The following is a 24,172-nucleotide window of genomic DNA, read 5'->3' as shown; positions in this document are numbered from 1 at the left end:
ACATGACATTGCAAGTTATTTCTGCCCAGTCATTTTTTTAACTTGCAGATAGGCATATTCTCTCTTTATATCAATCAATGTTAATTCATGACCACACCTTTCAACCTGGAATTTTGCCTTGAGCTGAGAAAGTTGTAGTAACCCTAGTAAGGCAGCCACCTTCATGAGTGAGATGCTTGAAAAAAATTTGTTACTATAGCCAATATCTGAAAAATGTTTCCAGCAGCATGTAAGGATTAGGTCCTGAGATAGCAAGGCATTAAGAAGATTCTTAATTTCAAGCATGGCAGAGGCACCACTTCAATGCATTGATGCCTCTTTACATATAAGGACTTGCACCCTCACATAAGTACCTAAAGCAGACCCAGGCCAAAAATCTCACAGTGAAACTAAGTGAGAAAAATCTTGATCTCAGAGTTTTGCATAAACTTGATGAGGCTTTTGGGACATAAGGATAGTCAACCACTGCAACATAACCTATCAAGAGAGGCCGATCCATTTCCATCTGTGGAGAATTTCAACACCAGAGTGGATAAAACCCTGAGAAACCTGGTCTAACCTTGTATATTACCAAGCTTTGATCAAGGGGTTGTACAGTATACTTTCCTAAGACATTTACTACCTTATGACAAATTATTCCTATGGCCTTATGAACATAAGGATAAAGAAATTCAAAAATCAAAACATTAAATTGCAATAATTTATCCATGGCTTTAATTCTCACATACGACAATATTACCATAATTTAAAAAAAATGTATGAGAAGGAGCCATGTATAAGATAGACCTAATGCTTTTTGGTCCTAACTGATGGTGTTTTCTTCCCTGATAGTTCTCTTTCATCTACGTTATGACTATTGCTAATAAGCATAATATTTTCAAAAGCACAAATCAACTGGAAAAGATGATCAGCATCTGTACTCTCTGATGATGGTCATATCAGTATAACAAAGGGACACAAGAATATGATCCTTATGTTACATTAGACATATGGGAAGAAAAAAAAGTTGTCTAAAGGTATTTCAGCAACATATCGCTGGACATGTAGCTGAAGAGGTTTTCTAAATGGGTTTCTCTGACTGTGCTCCTCCACTTATGTAAATACTGAGAGGTGATGCTTGTTCATGTAACAAAATACTTTTCTAGTTCCTTTGTTTCTTGGTTGTAACATAACTAAAATGGCAGAAAGTAACATTTTGCGGAACAGAAAAGGACTTAAGCACTGAGAGAGACTTGAAAAAATTTAAAAACACTTTACAAAACAATTGCAATGATATTGTCATAGTAACCTATTCCTCCTGGACTGTGATTATAGAAATCAGGGAGCGAGCAAAGCAGTCGTGAGTATTTTTCTGGGTTATCTGGCTTTGAAGGGATCATGTTCAAACCCTGAAAAGATAAAAGAGAGACTATACAGAATGTAAGCTGGACCGTTAAACATTTCCATATGACAAACTCCTCTCCTGAGATCTGACCTGCCTGTAGATTCCCCAGTTTGCAGATCTAAAGGAACCAGGCCCACCCGTGCCTGCTCTAAAGAGAAGAAGCTGGGCCTGCCTAGCTTTTGAAAACTACTTTAAAATTCTCACCAGAAAATACCTCAATAAAAAGGAAGATATATCCATAAAGCATTCAAAAGAAAATCCCATGAACCAGGATTTTTAGAAAGTAACTTGTCTGAAAATGATTGTAAAAACAATATCCCATGCAGGCATTTCTGAAAGAAATAGCTGCCCTCCACAGAAGACATTTCTTTTTCCTAGATTATTGGTAAATTATGTCCTTGGGCAGCAATCCTGACATTTATACGCATGCATAACTCCAAGCACATGGCTAGTTTCACAAACCACAATGGAACTATCTGCATTCCTAAAGTTAAACATATGTATAAGTATTTGCCGAATTGAGATCCACAGTCCTAAATCGAAACTTTATCTGCCAGCAATAATTATGCTGATGAAGTAAAAAATCGGAGGCATGAGTAGTCAGGTATAGGTGTTTCTCCTTCATTCTACAGAGTATTTCTCCACTATACCTTCATCATTTCCACAGATGTTAGAACTTGATCTCTCCTTCCTATGGTGACAACAAGGCCTTGGGTAAATCACAGGAAAATTTGGGTTTCTGCTGCCACTCAGGACACTCCTAGCTGCATGCCTACCTATAGCAGCTAGTGGCAAAGGGCATTTTCCAGCTGCCATTGCACATTGCAGCTTCCCAGGTCACCTGGTCGTGTGGCTGATGTTAGGCAAATAATGTAGCTCAAGGTCATTCCAGAAAGCTTGTATCATGTGTGACAAGACCAGGCAGCCTAAAATCAGTCTGCTCTTCAAACAGAACAGACACCTACAGCAAAGCTACATGTATCTCTCTTACAGAAGAAAATATTGGTACTGCTAGACTGAACTCCTAGAGAGCAAATATTCAATGAAAGGCTATCAAACTGATAATTTTAATCAAAGTACAATCAGGCACTCAGATTAATATTGACTGAACAGCCATCACATAAATACAGATGTGAAATACTTTCTAACATTTATGGAAGTCAAGTTCAAATCCACCCCTTAACTTCTGACACTCAAAATACATGGGTGTATGTATACATCTTAGGAAAGCCTATCATTTAACCACTTAGAATCTATTCTTAGCAAATGAAGAACAGCTTCTCTGGAAAACTTCCCATGTAGATTCTCTATAACTATTGTAAACTCTCTCAAAACACTCAGTTCTCATTACAAATTTCCTGTTGGTTAGAAAAAAAAAATATTGATAGTTGTCTAGATTATCACATCCAGTGATTGAAAAAAGTCACTGGCTATTCTGATCAGCTAGCATTTTTTGTAATCTTATTTGGTAATGGTCTGTTCTGTATTTGGGAATGCTTATGCTGCTTGGAAACCTAGACGCAGGTTGTCCTTCAGCTTAGCTTGATCCACTGCTGTCAGAAAGCCCAACTCAAAGGCATATCTAGCTCAAGAAATTACTCTGTATAGTAATCAAACTGAGGTTCTAAAAATCTTTTTGCGCTTACCATGTGTATATTGCAAAACCAAAAAAATTCTCACTTTTGCCAATTATTCTTGGCAGGAGAAACACACTTGTTTCCTTTCTTCTACAACTTCCCTTGCTTTTCTCTATTTCTAATGCTATTTACCCCCTCTCATAAGGGTTTGTCCTCAGCTACAAAGAACATGCTTGTTTTTGTCCTTCAGCTGTTTGTTATTGTTTGTTATGTTTCTTACCTGCAAGTTCTCACATCTTTTTCTGTTTGATGGTCCCATTGTTCTTATATGTATACGTATATAAAGTCCTTATACATTGTGCCTGGTTATGCCATCAGCGTTTTCTAAAATATTTGTATCCTATTGTTATTTAAAATACTTTAATATGTTTAGATTTAACATCATTAATTACTAATTAATAGGTATCATTTTTAATTGTACAAATATCTGCTTTGGTTTCAGAGCCCATCTTACAAGAGGAGACTGAAATGACTTGGCAGAGAACCTGAGAAAAATAAGGTGGTGAAGGGTTGTCTGTTGATGATGGTCATGAGATTCTGGAAGTGCCTGTTGGCAGAGGAAACTGGGGGGGGGGGGGACACACACATAATGTTTAGGTGGGTCTGATTAGTTTGTCCTGTTTTTGAGAGGAGCAATATGTTGTGATTTCTGCAGTGGCAGACCAACAGGTATGATGACTCAGTTCAAGTTCTATAATCTTGTGTTCTCCTTCCATATGCTGGTTGATGACTAAGTGACCCAAGGGAGGAGAGAATTAATAGTCCATGGAAATAGGAACCACTACAGTGACCTGCTATTATGCACATCCAGCGCAGAATACAATTCTTCTGGACCCCTTTGTGACTAAACCATTTACAAGATGCTCCTGCTTTTGTGAGGAGCCAATGAGCATTTAATGAGTAACTTTAGGCTCTGTAGACTTAAACAGGAATTACACTCTTCTTCTAGGGATTTGCACTTGTATTTTCATTTCTATCCTATCAGCTCAAGAACTGAGACTACGAATGTGACCATTTTGGAAGTATTATCTATTTGGTCAAATTAGGATGACAGTTCAGTATTTCTGAAAAAGGGAATCTTGAACAATCCAATAGGAAAATAGAATTCATCTTCTGTCTTTCACTTCTTAATATTGCAGTAGGAAACTGGAAAACACGGTACCCACTTTATACCTTACCAGCAGCTACTCAGTCAAAGTAGAATTCATAGCAGATAGAGACAAATCATCTGATGGCAGAGTTTAAAAGAAACCTGTTACTATGACAACAGATAGGGTCAGATAACAAAATGAACAGACACTTTTGATCTTCAAAAAATTCTTTTTCCTTTGCTCTCTCCTCTGTTATCTGGACCACTCCATCAAACACCTAGCAGATAACAGAGTTGAAAACCCAATCGACCTTCAAGGAAGACCAGACAAGTTGGAAAGTCTATGGAAAGGTTACTATTACAGTGAAAATGCTTATGATGATATTTTCTCTGTGTATGTGTATGTGCAAGTGTGTATCTTACCAAAGTAACAGAGTACTGTTCAAAAGGCTCTACAAAAGGCTCTAGCATTGTACTGTTGAGATTTTTTTATTTATTTAATGCCATTCAAAGAAAGAAAACAGAATATAATGTGATCGGAAATGGACTGCTATATATTCATGTTGCACAAATAACATATTGTGAATGTAAAGAAATATTTAGACACTTCTGGGTTTTGGAGAAGTAATTTAGAGTGCATGGTGTACCATCTAATGTTACTTTTCTCATGGTACAGAAGCTGGAAAAATGTCTCTGAATAAAAAGTCCTAAAAAATATTACCTTGTCACATTTTAGCAATATTTTACATTATTTGAAATATTTATATATTGATAAAAAGCTGTGTGTTGCACACTGAGGTGCTGGAAAGAGAAACAAAGCACCATACTACCACACTTCACAGCTGAAATGACAAATCAGCAAAGAAATTTTTAAAAAATAAAAGACAGCAAAAATACACTAATTAAAGGAAAAATGTTTCCTCACCATCTGAGGCTACTGAAGAAGTAAGCTTTCAGTGCCAAACTTAAGAAGTGTATAGGGCATGGCACTTCCTATAGGTAGTAGTCCTGCTGTCCTAAAGGGATGTCTCAGCCCAGGAACTGGTTTATGTAGATTAACCTGTTTTGGGCCAGGGTTTCTACTTCAAGTTTATTTTTCAGTCCTGTCCCATACAGTAGTGCCATTGAGTGGTTCAGAGAGAAGGTGACAGTTCCAGAAATTGCATTGATTTAAGCTAAACATGAAAGATCTTCAGTATTGCGTGTTGAGGGTCAGGAATCCCTCTTGATCCCTCTAGTCCATATTCATCCTTGGTGCACATGTAGTACATTGTACTTACTATGTGCACCAGAGGAAATATTTATTCTGCACAAAAACAAAATTTTACAACCCTGATTTCTCTGACTTTCACACAAAACCAACTGATTCAACTACCAGTTATATTTCCAGTAACTGAACAAGAAAGGACTTGGCGTTATGCTGTTACAGAAATTGCACTGCTGCTTTCAATATTGTCAATAGAAAGACAACCAACCACTACCTTCACTTTAATGAAACTGAACTTCTGTTCTTTGTGCTGTCATCAAGAAAGATAAAATCTCTATTTAAAGAAATGTATATTTAAAAATATATTTCCAAAAAAACACAATGTTTTAAAAGGAAAAATTTCATTAGGCAAGTTGTTTTTTTGTTGTTGTTGTTTTTTTTTTTTTTTTTTCCAGCTGATTCTAAACTAGCATCAAAAAAAGGGCTCTGATTCCTGGATTAATAAGTCCTGACAAATCCATAAAATAATTTCACTCTTCATAAATTGCACAAGTTTTGTTTCACAACTAAACTTTCAAAATAAGTATTTTCAAAATGTTTTTCTAATGTTTTTCTATGACTACCAGGAAAGAAAACATAGAAGTTCGTGTTGTCATTACATGCAGTTGTGTTGATTCATTTTTCAGCCAAACACTTGTTTAAAATTTGGGAGCTTAAAAGTTTCAGCAATTTATCATTCTCTGTGTAATTGTTGCTTGATCATACCAACAAGTCTGGGTTTTGGTTTCAGTACCTTTAGTTGTCAAAATTTCTGTATTTTTATTTAGCTTAACGGACTAAATATCATGCTCATATAGCTTATGGACACAATTGCAATGGATAAAAAGAACAAAAAGTGCTGTAATAAACTGTACTATTTATTGTTATACAGTACTACTCAATTTCTGTAAAATAATCCACTACAGGAGACCCTTCCATGAAAACAGTAAAACAAAGTAAGAAATAGACATGTCCCATGAATGATTAGATGTCCTTACTATTAGCTGATCTTTGAATTCTTCAAACCTGAAGGGACTCTTCTGTTCTCAGTGAAATGATCTCTAAAGAAAAAAGAAAAACCATTTGCATTCCTTCCAAAAGTGTCATCCATAGTTTAAAGTAATGGGGAGGAAGAAAACCATCTTAGGAAATTTAACACAGATAGTACTATCTTGCTAACACCTGTTTACCCCATAAAAGTATTGCCCTGTTGTCACAGTGCAGATTTTAAAAGTCAGGTTGAGGCAGCTTTGAATTTTTGAATGGAAACACATTGTACATGTCTCTCTCCTCACCACTAACATGTGCAATAACGTTATAGCAGTCATACTTTTAATATAGGAGTTGTTTAAAACTTGGTTCTTTGTTTGCTATTTTTTTGTAAATTTTTAACTCCAGTTTTCAACTTTGCTTGTAATTCCTTCCTTACAATTTCCTTGACAATTTGTAACTAAGACAGTGAGGCAGTTATTACTCTCTAGAAGTGAAAACCCAGTATATATATAACAACTTATGTTCAGGTAAGGTTTTCAGCAGAAACATTACACACTGTCAAAAATGGGGAAAAAAGATTGTTTATCAAAGTCAAGTCTGACTCCTATATCAAGACTTTCATAAGACTCCTCATCTAGGTCTTGCAAAATTAAAGGGCTTTATATTTTATTGCTGGAATATTTTACCTGGTATCTGCTGTAAGCCAGACACCATTAGAAAACAACAACAACAACAACAACAACAACAACAAAAAAAAAAAAAAAAAAAAAGTCAAAGCAGACAGAATAGAAAAGTGTCAGCAAAAATGGAAATTTTTATTTATTTATTTCCTTAGCAGTTTCATAATACAGTTGAGTGGTTCTAAACTGTTCTTTCAGAGCTGGCCTGCTGCCTCATGTAAAGAGGAACTTGCATTCAGGAAACCTGCAGCCCCTTCTACAGGCAGATTCAGCACCCAGACTGTACCCTTTAAGGTAATTTTCTGAGGCACATAACCTTTCTCTTGGGTCTTTCAGTGTTGGTAATGGAAAGATACTCAGAAACATGGTGGACCACACAGTCTCACCAGGGAAACTGCTTCACTGGAGAGGCATGGAGCCAGCAGGCATTTCCAGGACGTGCAGTTTGATGAACTGATTTGGAGGTCAGTGATTGTCCTTTCGTAACTAAAATGCATATAAAATTGGGTTGTACCAGTATCTCAAAATTATAATATATATACCTGTAAAAAACCCCAAAATCAACAAAAAAACAACAACTTTTCAAGTGTCTACATACATTCCAAACTGTTCTTAACCATCAATGAGCTGTCTCTGTACAGCAAGTGGGGATACTAATAAATGAATATTTATAGAAGGACCCAGGGCACGGGATTGGGAGCCCATCTCTCATCTGCTCATATAGCAGACAGCAGGATAGCAACAGCTGCTGGAAGCTCTTCCTTCCTTCAGCATAGCAGGTCCTCTCCTCAAGCCACTCAGCCCCTCTGTTGAGGAGACAGAAAGATCACCAATTTGTGATAATTGCAGGAAACTGGACTTGGACATGGAAGGCCTTTTGCTCAGGTCATTTGAAGAGCTGCCAGCCACTTCCAGCTATTATTCCCCTCAGATAGTGAGTGTACACTTGCTATTTTTCCCGTTAATATTCTTCCATTTAAGAAAACCCTTCAGATAAATAATTTTTAGACAATTTCAAAAAGTTCTGAGTTCAAAAAATCCATAAAGGGCCACTGCATGACAGCTATTCAACTCGTCTTTTTAACAAAATTAAAATGTGCAGGTGAGTATTGTACTGTATGTCAATAGCTGAAAAAAATAAAAATATGTTAAAGCAGGCTAAATAATTGCCTAGCAGTACTTGTACTAATGACCATAAACTTCTACTATGTTAATTTTTCTCTGCACTTTTAATTACAGATCAATAATACTTTGCAGTTGACATTTAAAAATGCTGAACTGCATGTAGGAACACAGACTGAATAAAAAAATACAATGTGGTACTGAATTTTTCCAAATCAATAAACTTTGCCATTTAACAAAGAGTACCATGTAAACAGTCACCAAAATTAGCAAGTGTAAAAGACCATGCTTCAAGTGCTTAATTATTTTTTAATAACACTGAGCTTCAGTTCATTGACAAAATTCTACTGCCGTGTAAACCACCCATTCTACTGTTTGTTTGCATTGCTTTCCACGGTCTGATCTTAGCTCAAGGAAAGTTAAACTGCACACACACTTTCTCTTTAGAAAATAAGGTTCCTAAAGATCAAAAGGTGAATAATATAATTGCACAGGTTATGGCTTACTTTTCCTTACTTAAATAAATGACTTTTTTTTCCATTTTAAAATGCCTTATTGTGACAAGTGCGTTTAATAAATAGGATCATAGCATTAAACAGTAGTTACATATGAGAATACCCATACAATATCAATGACTCTGTTTGAAAAGAAAGTCTAAAATCAATAAAATGCCGTTGAATTTCCTATACTAGCTACTATATACTAAAAGAAGCATAAAGAAGCAAATTATTTTCAATATTCTGAACTCTTCAGACTGTTTTTAAATGTTTATTTCTTTTCTTTTTATTTCACTTTTAGTTTTCCTCTGAAATTCTACTTCTCTACAGCAGTAGGCTGAATTTTCAGTAAATGTTGTTACCTGATTCCCATAGACAGAAAAGTATTTCTAACCATGTTGAGTGTGTTTTTAAGTCAGGAGTATGGAAGGACACATAAATAAGACTGAAACTAGCAACTCAGTGATTCTGTATTGCTAATTTGTACCTATTAAACCTGAGTAGTTTTTTACTGTTTCAATTTTCTGGCCTGTGCTGAGATTTTTGTGTTGAGTATGGGTATCTGAAGCTAGGGTTGTTTAGGATTAGGATTAAGATTACCAATTAGTATCACCAGCTCGTGAATTTCTACAATATTATTTAAAGCATGTGACTCCTCTATATCAGTTCCAACCTAAATGATCACTGTAGTGACAGATGCTAGAACAGGAATGTTCCTTTTTGGTACTGCATAAGATATGGCAGACATTATGAAACCAAAGCTGAAAATAAAATGGAAAGCCCAGCATGTGAAAAATTGTCTAGAAGATCTAGACAATTTTGTCTAGAAATTTACACTGTCTAGAAGAAAAAAAACGTACATGTTGAATCAGGGCACCAAAAAAAAAAGAGGATTCCACAAGTATCTTGTTCTTCCTGCAGCCAGATTTGGAAGAAGAAGATGCCAGGAGCAGGTGATTGGGACCTTCTTTCATCTGCCTGTACTCCAGCTCACCAACTAGAATGTGACTAGTATTTTATTGAGAGGATCAAGTATCTGTACTTCTGGCATCTGGCTGGTATATCCTAGAGTATAAAAAAATTCAGTTCAAGGAGGTAAGCAATGGGTTTTCCATTGATAAAAAATTTCAGCAGATTATTACCTACAAGTTCTATTTGCTGTTTACTTCCTAGAACTCTCAATCCAAGCTGAAAAAGATCAAGAAAAGGTAACATTAAGACAGCTGTTGCACATTTTTTTAATTTAGAACTCAACTTTGCAGATGTTATTGACATTAAAGAGCACTTAGTCTTGTAAGTGGTTCAGACTAAGTCTCCTTTAAATCAATGGAATTACTATTTCCTAACTGGGTTGACATAGTGTCTATATAGTGCCTAGATCTGACTTAGCAAAATCTGCTTAGGAGATTTTACCCAAAAGTAACTCTTACAAAACAAACTGAGTGAATAGACTTTCTCTCTAGGGAATTTTCCTTGTGGGACACCAGTGTTCTGCAGTGACACCACAGAGATAACCCTGACCCCAGTTACAGCTTCTGGCATAAGAGTCAAAAGGAAAGAGAAATGTGCTGGGAAAGGCAGAATTAAGGAGTGCTCATTAGAACTGCTTTCATGACTTTGTACTGCTATCATGTGGTGTACTGCAATATCAGGTGGACATAGAACTGAGATTGACATCGTTTCTAAGTGTTGGTGGCCTGGTCTGCACATCAGTAGACAATGTTCCTAGGCATTCTTGTCCCAAGGTAAGCCTGTCCCAATGTCTGCTGAAGCACAAATTCTGTTTCAAGCACAAGTACAGGCTGGGTGGAGAATAGATTGAGAAAAGCCCTGGGGAAAAGTACTTAGGGGTGTAGGTCAACGAGAAGCTCAATATGTCTCAGCACTGTACACCTGCATCCCAGAAAACCAAGTGTATTCTAGGCTCCATCAAAAGAAATAGAGACAGAAGGGTGAGGCAGGTGATTCTGCCCCTCTACTCTGGCCTTGTGACACCCTACCTGGAGTACTGTGTCCAGATCTGGGGCCCCCAACATAAGAAACATATGAACCTGTTGTTAGGAGCCCAGAGGAGGACACTATGTTGATCACAGGGTCTGAGAGAAACACCTCTCCTGTGAAGACAGACTGACAGCGTGGGGGCTGTTCAGCCTTGAAAAGAGAAAACTCTGGGCAGACCTTAGAGCACCTTCCAGTACCTAAAGGGGGCCTGCAGGAAAGTGGGAGAGGGACTTTGAGGGACTTTTCACAAGGGCATGCAGCAGAGGGATTAGGTGGAATGGCTTAGAAAGCTGAAGGAGCATATATTTAGATTAGGTATTAGAAAAGAAATTCTTTACTGTTAGAGTGGTGAGATACTGGAACAGGTTGCCAAGAGAAGCCATGGGTGTCCCATCCCTGTAAGTTTTCAAGGCCAAGTTGGATGGAGTTCTAAGCAATGTGATCTAGAGGAAGGTGCTCTTGCCCATGGCTGGGAGTTGGAACTAGATGTTCTTTAATATCCCTTCCAAACCAAACCATTCTATGATTTTATGATTCAATTTCTTAGGATTGCCCAGAGGATATCAAGAGTGGTCAATTTTTAAACACAGCTAGAAAATGAAAGAAAAAAAAAACAAACCAGCAGACAGAGAAGTTTCTCAGTCCATTTCACCATGGGTTCAAAAAACCTTGTGTTGGCAGGGAAGCACACCATGAGAACAGGAGGTCTAGTCAAGAACTGGAAGCAGAAAATTACAGCTTTGGACAGCCTAAGCTGCCATTGAAATTAAAGTTGTGAACTGTGTGTTTAGAGTAACTCAGAGAGGGAATTCAAATGCCTACATGGCGTGCTGCAACAGGAAAGTGGTTAGATACTTTTATTATGACTCAGTCCCCTTATTCCAATAAGTTTTTTCTGCTTGGAATACTGTGACACTTGTGGTGCTCCACTTTGCTCTGTGCTTTGTACTCTTGGACTGATACCATATGCTATTTGACTACTAGTGCAAATATTAAACTTCTGGTCACAAATGTCAGAATCTGGGAAATTTCTGTATCTCAGCTGAGATCATTGACAGTGCTAGTATTCAAAACTTCAGCCATTCAGAAAAAGTAATAGATGTTTTGAAAGGATTCCTCAAATACTGATTAGCAGAAGTAATATTTTGTTGCCACAAACTAGAATTTCTGGACACATAAATTTCTTTCAAATGAGGAAAGTCTGGGAAAAATATTTTGAGTAATTTTGATAAATACTGAGAAAGTACAAAAAAAATTGCTGTATGTATTGCCACACTTGCCAGTGATCTCCAGTTTCAGTTTGCCTGCCAACAGCACAGTAAATATTGAACAATAACCAGTGAGTTTAGTGAAAGCTTCTGGTTTGCTCTGATATGAGCACCAATATGAATACACAACTGAATACATAACAAGGCCTGACTCACCATGGCAGTATCCAACCTGCATTGCCAAGTTGCATCCATATCACTCATAAATTATGAGTGACCCTAGTGTGTGAGCCACACTAGTCTGCTTTGCTAGTGCCTCCTTAGTTCTCTTTTTCCAATTCATCTTCACCTGATAAAAATAGACTGGAAAATACAGTCACTAAATACAGTTACTAAAAACTTTCCAACATCATGTGAGAATTTTCTGTTCTCCTGTGAGTACTTTACAGGCGTACAAGAGTTATCAACAGTGGAGTATTCAAGACAAAGGAAAGCCAGATTATCCCACACACAAAAAGGCTCAGTTCAACCAATCCTATTTGATCAAGCCTGAATACCATATAGCTGGTTTTTAAAATACCAACTAAAACTAGTAAAACATAAATTCTTAATTTTAAAACAATAACTTAGAAAAATAAGAGCTGAATATGAAATATTTTAAGCATATCAGAATTGTATTCATTGTCCTAGTGCTCCTCCTAGTTTATCACTCCCTATAAATATGTTGTTTAGACATCAACATCTTCAACTGAATTTTTTCTAACTGGTAGGAGTTATGTATGCTGGATCTATTCTTGTGAAGTGGATACAAGGCAACACAGACACTAAAGCAACACAACGGAAAACTCCAAAGTAAACTGAATATCATTGTGATGATTTCTATCATTTTTATCTTCGAGTTCTGGAGTAATTTAATACTGGTGTGTCTAAGCTCTTGTCCAAAACACCTACCCTGTTTTCCTAACTATCTGAACTAGTACATCAACAAGCAGATAAACCCCTATTTCATCAAGCATGAGTATGGCAATGACAGATTCAAAAGTTGCTTGAAATACAAGTAAATCTGGTTAGACAGAAAAGTTATGCAACATAATGGCAACCAGAAAATAGTAACTTTTGCAAAGGTCAATTAAAATATATACCAGTCTTCTTTGATCATGACAACAGAACCTAGGACAAAGGAAAAATTTTAATCAATTATTTCATATTTTTTTACTTCACTCTTTATAAGTTTTTGAACAATTGCCTGACAACTTGCTGTTAAAAACAATAAATAGTATGTTTTAGCAAAGAGAGACAATAGATTACTGTCTATTTAGCATTGCTTATATGACTGGGTAACAGTGCTGTACAAAATGTCTAAGTGTACAATAGTACTTGTACAAGTCAAACCAACAGATCTGAAAAGTTTCATAAAGTTACAAAGACACATGGGAGAGAAGGTAAGATACCCACTTATGTCTGGTTCTTGGGAAGAATCAACTCAATCCTCCCTTCATTGATTCTCTGCTCAGTGCACCAGAAAGTATTTGTTATGTTCATCCCCCAACAGAGTGCCCTTAAATTTAGATGTATCTCTCTGGGGCAAAACTGAAGAGAGTTTTCAGCCATCATCAACATGATTTTCAAATTCCATCAGTGTCCCATGCTGAGATGTCACACACAAATCCAGGGAACTTGGAGCAAGTGGCAAGTGGCAGCAAAGCAGAGCCTGATGTCCCAGAAAAAACTCCCACTTATGGTATCAGTTATCTTAGAAGGAAGATGTAGTGGGCTGACCCTGGCTGGATGCCAGATAACCAGCACTGTAACTGGACAGGGGAGAGAAAAATGTAACAAAGGGTTTATGAATTGAAATAAGGTTTAGGAGAGATCACTCAAGAAACACCACTGTGGGCAAAACAGACTTGAATTGGGGATATTAATTGAACTTATTACCAAAAAAATCAGGGTAATGAGAAATTAAATAAATCTTAAAAACCTTCCCCCTACCCCTCCCTCCTTCTCAAGCCCTATCTCCTTCCTTCCTGCAGTGCAGAAATACAAGGAATAAGGATTGTGATGAGTTCTTCACACATTGTTTCTGCTGCTGCTCAGGGAGGAGAGTCCTTCCCCTGCTCCTGTGTGGGGTCCCTGACACAGGAGACAGTCCTCCATGACCTTTTCCAATATGAGTCCATCCCATGGACAATATTCTTCATGAACTGCTGCAATGTGAGTCACTCTTGCACAAGGTGCAGACCTTCAGGTACACTGAATAAGCCAGTTATAGGATACCAGCTGTTCTACTCACCTAGAAATCAAGAGAAGCACCACATGTGTTATCCTTATTCAGTACCTGTGGTGCCAAAGTTGTCCCCAAGAGCTTCGAGTTCAGGGGCATTCCAGGCACCCAGACCCTAGTATACTGCACATTTTTGACAGTCCACACTGCAATTTAGTTCAAGATATAATCTTCCCCCGGATTAAGATTAATTTAAATACTCTCAGGATGCATCCCACAGCCATGGGAGGTAGGAATTCTGGCTGCACATTCTGCTGTCATTCCTGGGGGCAATGGGATAGTCAGAGTCTCAGAGCACTGTGATCCATTTATTATTCTAACTAATGCTACGTATCATTTCTTGTATTTTCATCCTTGAAGTTGAAGTGAGGTAATTTAGGTTTCCTTTGTCCCTGTGAGCATTACTTTCCCTAGTACTAGCAAATAATCAGAATTAGATTTCTAAATAACAGCTTTCAGGACATTATCCTAAAAGCAGCTGTGATCCTGAGTTTGCCAGAAAAGATAATGGATAATGCAGACTCATCAGCTGTATCTCAGCAGTCATGGTACGGAATGTTCATACTAGGTGTTGCCAGGTCCTAAGACACTGAAAGAATGGATCAGGCTTGTGGTGAAACTGCTGCAGCCAATGTCTAAATACATTGTTCATCACTGTTCATCAAATACATCATTGTCTAAATACAGCAAAGTAAGAAGAAATTTCTGGCCTACATATAAAATTCAAGAATTTTTGCTTTTCATCTCTTTAGTGTGGAAGAACACCTGCTCAAAGACTGAAAAAACATACTGCAACAAAATTTCCTTACAAATGGTCTTAATGATAGGCATGTTATTCTTCATTTTTTTGGTGAGAATCCAAATTAGAAAATCTGTCCTTGTTCTTCAAATTTTTTTGGTTTATACTCAGTCATCTAGGATCCTGTATACCCCTCTAGACCTACAGACCTCATAATTCTTTGCACCAAATCAAACCTGAATGTCAGCCAAAAAAAGAAACAGGGGATTTAAAGATGAGGGTAAGCCATTATAGCAATCTCTTTTGGCTTTTCTGAATAACAGAAGCCTGAGATTTCTACTAAAGGTTTCCTATGTGAATTCCACATATTATAATTTAATCAGAACATGTCTTTTATACAGTCACCAACCTTTAAAACTTCAAGTAATGCAGAAGCCATCACTAGAACCAACAAGTTGTGTTGATAAAACAACAGTCCTCACCATTAAAAAATACACACTTTATCTAAATTTATTTCTCTTTAACCTCCAACTGAAAGACCCTGTCACACTTTTCTCAAGCTAGATGAAGGACCCATCCATCTGAAATATTTTCAGCTACATATACAATACAAAAGCACAGTCATTCAACTTTTTATCAGATAAACAAAACATATTGACTTCTCTAGTCTGTCCCTTAATGCAATTCTCTAGACCAGCAATTATTACTATTGCATCCTTCTGAATCCTTTGAGGTGAAAGTAGCTCAGTTCCGGCATTAGTGGACATTATCAGGTGTGCTATGACACATATATTAATGGTTTGTTTACCTAAAGTAATATGAAAAAGGACTCTTAAGAACATAACTGGCAAAATTTATAGTGCTTTTCTTAATCTATGTTTGGGACTTGTAAAACATAAAATTGATTAATATGAAATGTGTATAGTCTTGTCTTAATAAACTCACTTATTCAACTGAATGAGAAGTATTTTCTCATTTTAAGAACATCTTTCCAAAAGATTTTGACTAATTTTATCAAACATTCAACTATGTTTATAAATATTTAAGCAGTTTCTAACTAACTTTTAGATTCCTGGAATCACAGCCATTTATTTTAAGGGCTTTCTGAACTATGCAAACTATGTGTGTGTCACTCCTTGAACCAACTTGTTTGGCATATAGAGCTTCAAAACAATACTAAGTGTGTTTTTTTAAGATAGAGCTCTTTAAAAAAAAAAAATGCTACTTAGTTTCATAAACTCCAGAATTGCTAAATTTCTAAACCTGACAAATTTAAAGTGTTTTTTGGACCAGTGCTATGAAAATTCTGCATGTTTCAATTACTACAAGCTGTGTGGCGAAGCTCTGAAAGATGTTTACAAAGTTTATTAAGAAGTCATCATATTTTTTAACTCTGAAGCTCAAATGCCCACTACCAAAATATTAGCTAACTAAAAATATACAACAAGAAATATTTATTTTTGAATGCAGGTGCCTGTGATTTTCTGTTTAAAAAACCCATATGGCTGGATGCACATCAAATCAAGGTAAAATAACTTCAGCCAGAAATTAATATACTCTAATTATCTTGGCACTTGCATCAGATGTTGCAGATAAATCAAAATGAGCTACAGATATAAAAGTGGGAGACAAGACAAGAGATAGTCACTGTAACAGGGTGAAAGCATGAATTGTAACAGCAAATTTCCAAAACATAGAAAGAATGGCCTATCAGGAAAAAAGCAATTCTGTTACACCTACACCCCTGCTGATCTCTATGCTAGGACTGTCAAATGAAACTGCTCAGCAACATAAGAATGGCTTTAAACCCTAGGATACATTGATTGCCTAACTTCCAGTCACATCCCAAACACTTTTTCCAGTATATACCTGTGTCTGGGATGCCCTTGCTGAGCCTGGCAAATATGTTAATCGTCATGAAAAGTGCAAAAAGCTCAGAACATTTTAAGGACTAATTATCTTTTTGTACGTTGAAGCTGTCAGGCTTCAACCAGAGCATTTTTAGATTTACGGTGATGTATAATTTACTCATTCCTCTCTAAAGGTTTGTCATGTTATGGGATGATCAAATTTATTGCTGAAGTTTCTGCTTTCTATGTTTCAAAGAGAGGATATACACTGTTTATTTAGTCCTGCAATGGAATACGCAAACTTTCAGATTATTTCAGATTGCTGAATGCTCTTCAGATGCAGAGGTTCACTCAGACCAGTTCCAACACAACTGGACATGCTGTAAATAGCAAAGGAGGGAACTCTCATATACGAGATAGAAATCCCAACTAAAACAATAGGATAAGCAAACCTGAGAATTTTCTAAATACTTATGCTAAAACAGAATTTCATATATTTTTGAGAAGGTGTAGCCTATGTATCAGACAAGTTAAAAAGTGAGTATTTAAAAGGTATGCTTCAATAAAGAATATTAATCTGTTCACATATAGCATGGTTATTGATTAGATTTTTATATTAAACAGCTGTCATTTAATCTCCCATCTGAAAGCAATATTGTTTTACTGTCCCGATTTCATAACAGAGGTATGCTGTTTAAATGGAAAGCTGTTCTATTTCTATTAAAGATTAAAAGTATTCAATGATCAGAGGTGTTGCAGGAATATAATTAAATTTAAGACCAGTAATTTGTGTAAATAAATTTCTAATATGAAAGAATCACCACAAGTGGAAATCAAGAATGTTCAATTTTTCATTATACTTATCAAAAGAACAAAAGAGTTCATACTCATTAAAAAAAGTTCTAAAAACAGCAAGGTTCAATTCCTCCTATGGGTTCATATGAATTTTTTATTTTCCATTTGAAATTTAAGATTGTGCCTTATACCTTTTTTTTTTTTTTGGTGCATGCATGAATTGAATTTAAACTTGTCTGTTAAATTATTAACTGTGGTTTTAGTATGCTCTAAGGTGAACAAATTAAGAAATCTTGGATTGTAGGAGCTGTACAAAGTGCTTGTTCCAAGGGAACTGGTGTTAAAATTGCCTGGTGTTATCCAGGAATAGGTACTTAATATTTCCTTGCAACAAGAAATGTGTTCCTGTTTTTAACCCTAAGTTCTTTTGGCTTTTGATTAGTTCCCTGACTGAATAATGCTGGTAGATTACAGTAGGCAATTTTTTTTCTTTTTTCCACAAAACTGAGTTTAATTGAAACTGAGGGCATTGCACAATAAACATGAGATGCTTTAAGGTTAAGTTCTATATTATTTATGTATCTAAGTATCAGTCTATCCTTAAAGTTTGGAAACATTTTTGCCCAAATGCTAAAGAAGCACGGAGGACTAGTTTTGATCTTTAGAAACTGGACATGTGCGGTTCATACAAACCCATTCTAGATTTTTTCATCAACAAATTAGAGGTACGCATGTGATAAATTACTAACTTCCCAACAAAATAAAAACACAGTAAACAAATTACTGTAAACTCTCTTTAAGAGCAATAATGTCCAGTTAAGGACTGGAGTTCAGAATTTTGGGTTTGGTTGTTTGTTTTTTTGTTTCTTTGTTTCTTTTTCCCAGAGAAGCATAATAGCTTAACATGGATTTAAATGCAATTGCTCTGAAAGGGCTAAATTCTGAAGTCTTTCTGCCATGACAAAGATTCTTTCTGTAAAATTCGTTATCTAACTGCTCCAGACTATGCCTTCCTCAATGTATCAATCACATCACTTGAACATGCAGTGGGAGACATTCAAATCTCTGTCTGACAAGACAACATCCTCTTGATGGCAGCTTTGGTCATGTTTGTCCACTGAGAAATAAAGGCTTCTGGTAAAATTTTGGTCTCTAGTGCCCAAGCAAGTCTCAAGTTTAATACTACCAGCTTGTATAAACAAATATTTGTGGTTATAAAGACTGTTCTTTTCTAAATGATGGGTTTTTTTCACAGGCTTCTACATAAGAAGACAACTCAGAAAATATCTTCCTTATGAATTTTAGCATTAGCTGAGTTTTTATCTGTGGATAAAATTAAGCTTGATTAAGCTTAGATGTGATTAGGCTTAGATGTGGCCAAGACATATAGCTGATCTCTAGGTTGAATATCCCGTGATGAGATTCTGATGGAGTTTTAGACAATTAAAATTTTACATCTATGTTTCAACTCTTTACTTTAGACTGCTGTTGCAATCAGTGGAGAAAAATAAGTGCTCCTTAAAGGCAGTTCACCTGTCCTATTTTAAATGCTTTTCTTTATGACTCTAGAGATGCCTGTCTTTTTTCCACTGGCCACAGAGAGCACACAGTGTGACTGCATCAGGACTAGACATCATGCCTATGAATGACAAATTGCTGCAGAGGTATCCAACCTCAGTGATGAAAGTAAACTTGTGTGATACTGAGTTTTCAGCCCATTAGCAGCCTTTTTGCTCTTGGGCCATTGGGCCACAAAATGTTGTTAATTCATCTTCAGCTCCTTGTTAAGAAGAGGTGTTTTTCCTTTATGAGAATTTGATCATCTGTCCATCGTAATTTTGTGCAGGATTATGAAAAGTTCTGGTTAAAAAATCTGCCACCTCCCTCATATATAACAGGCTGGAGTGTATCTTTCTGCTATCAGACTTGGATGACTACGTCTTCACTTTCTGAAGTCCATGTGAAGTCAGCACTTGTAGTTCAGTCCATATCAAACAAAATGAAGCAAAATGTTAAAGGTTCTCGGCTGTAAATATGAGGTGGGGTAGTTGTAGTCCCTTTACAGTAGAGTACTTTTCCTTTTTAGAAAGGTATTTAATTTCTGGCAAATATTGCAGCCTCTGTTCAAACCTCGTCAACTTAGCTCCAAAAGCAAGCAATATGTTGGGTTTTTTAAAGGAGTCATTTGAAGCCTGACTAGTCATTTTTAAGTTGCTGTATTAAGGCAAGAATTTAGGCCCTCTAGACTGAGCCACTGGAAACTATTTTAAATTATGATATCTACTGTGACCATGTGAGTTAGTAGTGCTATTAGCCAAGTCAAAATATATAAAAATACTAAAGAATATTATTTCAGCCACTGTATTTTACAAGAAACTTTTTCTAATCTTTCTACTCGACTTAATAAATTGTTTAATACTGACAATACTTACAGAAATAATTACCTTTATTTGTCTAACATTAAGTTCATACAAATGATAACATCAATAATAACTTTACTTGGAGAAAAAAAATAGGCAGAGTAATTATAAAACTCTGCTTAACAAAAACTTGACTCCTTTGCCTTTAGCATTGACAAATATATCTACATATAATGATTGTAGTCTTTAAGGGAAAATAACTCACATGTTTGTCTCACCATCTTTATTATTTAAATGATCATATATTATATAATTACCTTCAATGCAACCATCTTATCTCATGGAAAATCTGCGGGAAGGGAAAATAACTTAAATCTAATGACTTTTCTGGCGCAAACAGTCCTTCATTCTCTATCCTTTTATGTGAATGAGAATACTGATACAAATTTGAAAAGGGGAGCCTGGAAATGCGTAAGAAACACTGCCTCAAATCACCTGGATGCTACAGAGTAAGTAGACCTTTCCAGTCATCTGATACCCAGACCCTATTCCCAGAAACATATCTATATCTGTGCTAAACATCTAACTCATCTTGCCAATCTCTACTCAGGCTTTTTCAGAGGACCAGTTTGTTGTTGGGGGTTTTTTCTTTAGCTTTCTTGGGGTGCATCTTCAAACTTATTCCCTCCTCCCACAGCTTTGCACTTCTGTCCCAGCTCTCTTTGTAGGTGCAATTTCATAGGAAAATGTTATCATATCACAAGACTCTCTTTGCCCTCCAGCTCAGCTGCTAACTGAAACTTATTATGCTAGCAAATTTCACTACAAAGTCCCTGGTGCTCTGAACCCAGTGATCAGTGAGCAGAAGGAAGGGGGAATCTTCATGAGAAGGAGGAAAGCTAGCATGGGAGCAAGAGAAGAATCCTGAAAGCTGGAAGTCCTCCAAGTCTCATATCTCTAGATGACTGCTTGCTTGACAGCCAGCCGTGGGCTCCTGCAAATAAGTTAAGCTGTGTCATACACAGCTGAGACTAAAGGATGGGTGATAGCTGCTAGTTCTGCCAGCCAGGCAGTTTTATGGCAGACAGGAGCACTGGCGTTTGTATTGTACAGTACTTTGTGTGACACACGACTCCTGCATTTTATTTTGGAAGAGTTCACAATTTTGATTTGTTTAAAATGAAGAATTTACCACAGTTCTATCAAAGCTGCTCTAGGAGAGCCAGTGGCTCCTCTGGGCAACCAGTCAAATGATCATTCTGCCCATCACATCTGCTGTACCTAAGAAAAGAAACAGAAGCTGGGGAGTACTGCCAGAAACGGATGAGCAAGCCACTATATATCCCAGCAGCTTTTCCCATTCCTTATGAAACAGAGCTGCCCCTAACCTCAGGCACCTGTCAGTTTTCAATTTGCAAACCCTTCTCTCAGTACCCCAAATATTCATCCATTCATTCTCCCTAAGACTGGAAAGATTTGCATAGGCTATGCCTTCTTTCAGGTACTCTTCAGAGGAGATATGTTGCTTTATCACCCAATGTTTACAATTTTGTGTAAATGAACTGGAAATATGGAAATTATCAATTAGCTAATGCCAAATACAGAATTACAAAAATCTCAACAAATAATTCATCTGCTCCTGGCCACATATTTGGCAAGAGTGTAAATTATTGCACTCTGGGGCTATATAGGCATAAGGAAGTGTACTGTTGTGAAATCTGAGTCATTCTTCAGCACAGAGAAATGAATGTGCATCTACTTTGGGAAAATACAGATGACTGAGAATAAATGATGGATTGATTAAAAAGCATATGTTTCTCATGAAATTTGAAATATAGTGTCACAAGTAAGTTATACTACAGTCAGTGAGTAATTGAAGCCCCTTCAGCAAATAAATATCTGTGTCATGTGTGAACCAGAAGAGACCTAGATTCCTCTGGCTTCAAACCTTGAAATTGAGTTGGCATCAAACTGTATCATGGTGTGGTGATTAGCCACACTGCAAGTAAGCTTGCAGCAATGTTTCTGTTTGAAGACAGATTCTCAAATCCCTCCAAAAGCCACACACAGTGATGTCACCTTGAACACTGACAGGGTGGGTTTTTCTTGGGTCTTTCACATTTGAAGTCTAGGGTTAGAAGTCCCACATTCTGGATGCGTCCAAGGAATAGAAGATTGTTTAAATAAAAACAGCAGGGGAGGATAAAAGGGGCTGACTGAACAGAGGAGTCCACATGTCGACAATAGGGAGCTGGTACAGTCTGAACTAAAAATGTTTAAGAGCCCTGTCCAGCATGACAAACCCCATTCTGCAGGTTTACAAAAGGACACCTCATAATCTATTTCTACAATTCTTAAGAAAAATCCCTTGGCAGGATATAAAACATGAAATATTACAATATTTGCAGCAGTATTTTTCACTTTGAGGCCCTAGCTTGTGCTGAAATCTGAAGGGAGGTGTTGCCTTCTTCATGGTGCAATCAGTATTAAAGCTGTATGTAAAGGACTGAGATGAATTTCCAGATTTGTTTTTCAATGCAGCAGTGTTTTAAACAGCTAGTACAAAATCTGATTGAGAATTTCAACTATTGTGCTCAGGATGTTGTAATAGGATTCCTCTTTTCAAAACTTTTTGTAAGTACTGCCTGACAGAATTAAGACTGTGTGGCAGACCCTCAAAGGAGAGGTGATTGCTGTGTTTTGTGGCATGAGAACCACAGGAATGCAAAAAATGACAATTCAGTCTTTCATGTTTGTGCCATTATGGATTCTGTGAAGTCAATGTTAACAGTTCAGAGTGTCTAACATTAGTCAAGGCTTCCTTTAAATAGTACATTAATGCACTCACTCAAATGTTTTCCATGTCTGTTGAATTTTAGCAAATTGTTCAGTTGCCTCAATATTGTAACTTTAAGGAAATCTAGCTGTCAATTCCTATTAAACTGGTGTTAGTTTTATATTGTTAATTCAGTTGTCTTTCACACTCTAGCTGGTAAATCTAAAGAACTCTTTACAAAGGCAGATTTATGATGGATGCCATCTGGCCTGATAGAAGGAAACAGATATTGATTTTTAATATTTTCTCCAAACTTGTTTACTCTAGGATAATACAGCAGCTGTGTGGCGGCTTGTCTCAGAGTGGAAAGGATTATTACCAGTGCCTTTTGATGAGATAAATTACCTAGAATGACTTGAATGGCTAAAGGGTATACTTTGATGTTATGTCGCTTCATTTACCCTTATGACTAAATGATTATTGATTTTATATTTTTAAGCTCTTGAAACGTGAAAATAAGTTGGTAGAGAAGCCTAGCTGTGTTAGTTTTATTAATTTATTTCTGCAGGGCATAATTCACTTTGGACCAGGTTGTGAAGGTTTTGGGTTCATGACCGACTCCAGATACAGTTGCAAAGAAATGGCTTATTTATATAGTCATTGCAAGTAGTTCCAAAATCAATACAGTCTGGGATTGGATGATTAAACTTAGTCCCTTTGTGGGATTCATTCCTGTAGCTACCTCTGAAATGATCTTGACTGAAGCAGATTCATGTGATCCAGTCTACAAATAGCAAGTTTGTTCAAGTTGAAATACTATTTTTTGCTCATCATTTTTTTTATCTACTCTGTTCACTCAGTGACATTTTAACAACCAGGAAAAAAACCAGTTGATTGACTACTTCAATGAAATCACTAATCTGCATTCAAAGAGTTGCTTCCAAAGACTACTTAGACTTTCCATGGATAGATTTAACTACTGCTTTGATCAGTTAGTCCCAGTATGCAGTGGATTTAGGTCTCTGTACTTACGTAGGCAGTAGGAATCCAAGGTGTACACTAAACCTCTAAATAGTCTTCACAGTTCAAAACAGCTATTTGTCTTTTGTGTACAGCAGACACATACATATTTCTGTGAACTATTGCCTTTTCTATCACCATTTAACATGTTGGTGCTATTTAATGTTTGCCTGAAATGTGACTCTCTTGTCAGTCTGTTGAAGTATTTTGTAGACACTGGAACAAGTGCAAAAATGTGCTCAAAAACCTCTCCCTCTCTCCAGTTTCCCATAATGTCTATTTATACATGCTCTTTGCTTGGTGCTTCTTTATACCTTAAACAGCAATACTTTTAAACTTAGCTTCTTCTGGGAAGTTTCAGCAACAAATACACTGTCCTGTTTTATCTTATTTAGTCTCAAAAATTTGGATTTAGAATCCTGACATTTCATTTATGTAGACCATTACTAAATTTTAAGTGTTGCTAATACTATTTCAGCTGCCTAGAAGG

The sequence above is a fragment of the Cinclus cinclus genome, chromosome 1, assembly GCF_963662255.1.
Source record: "Cinclus cinclus chromosome 1, bCinCin1.1, whole genome shotgun sequence".
Taxonomy (NCBI): Eukaryota; Metazoa; Chordata; class Aves; order Passeriformes; family Cinclidae; genus Cinclus; species Cinclus cinclus.
Note: the sequence above shows the minus strand (reverse complement) of the source record.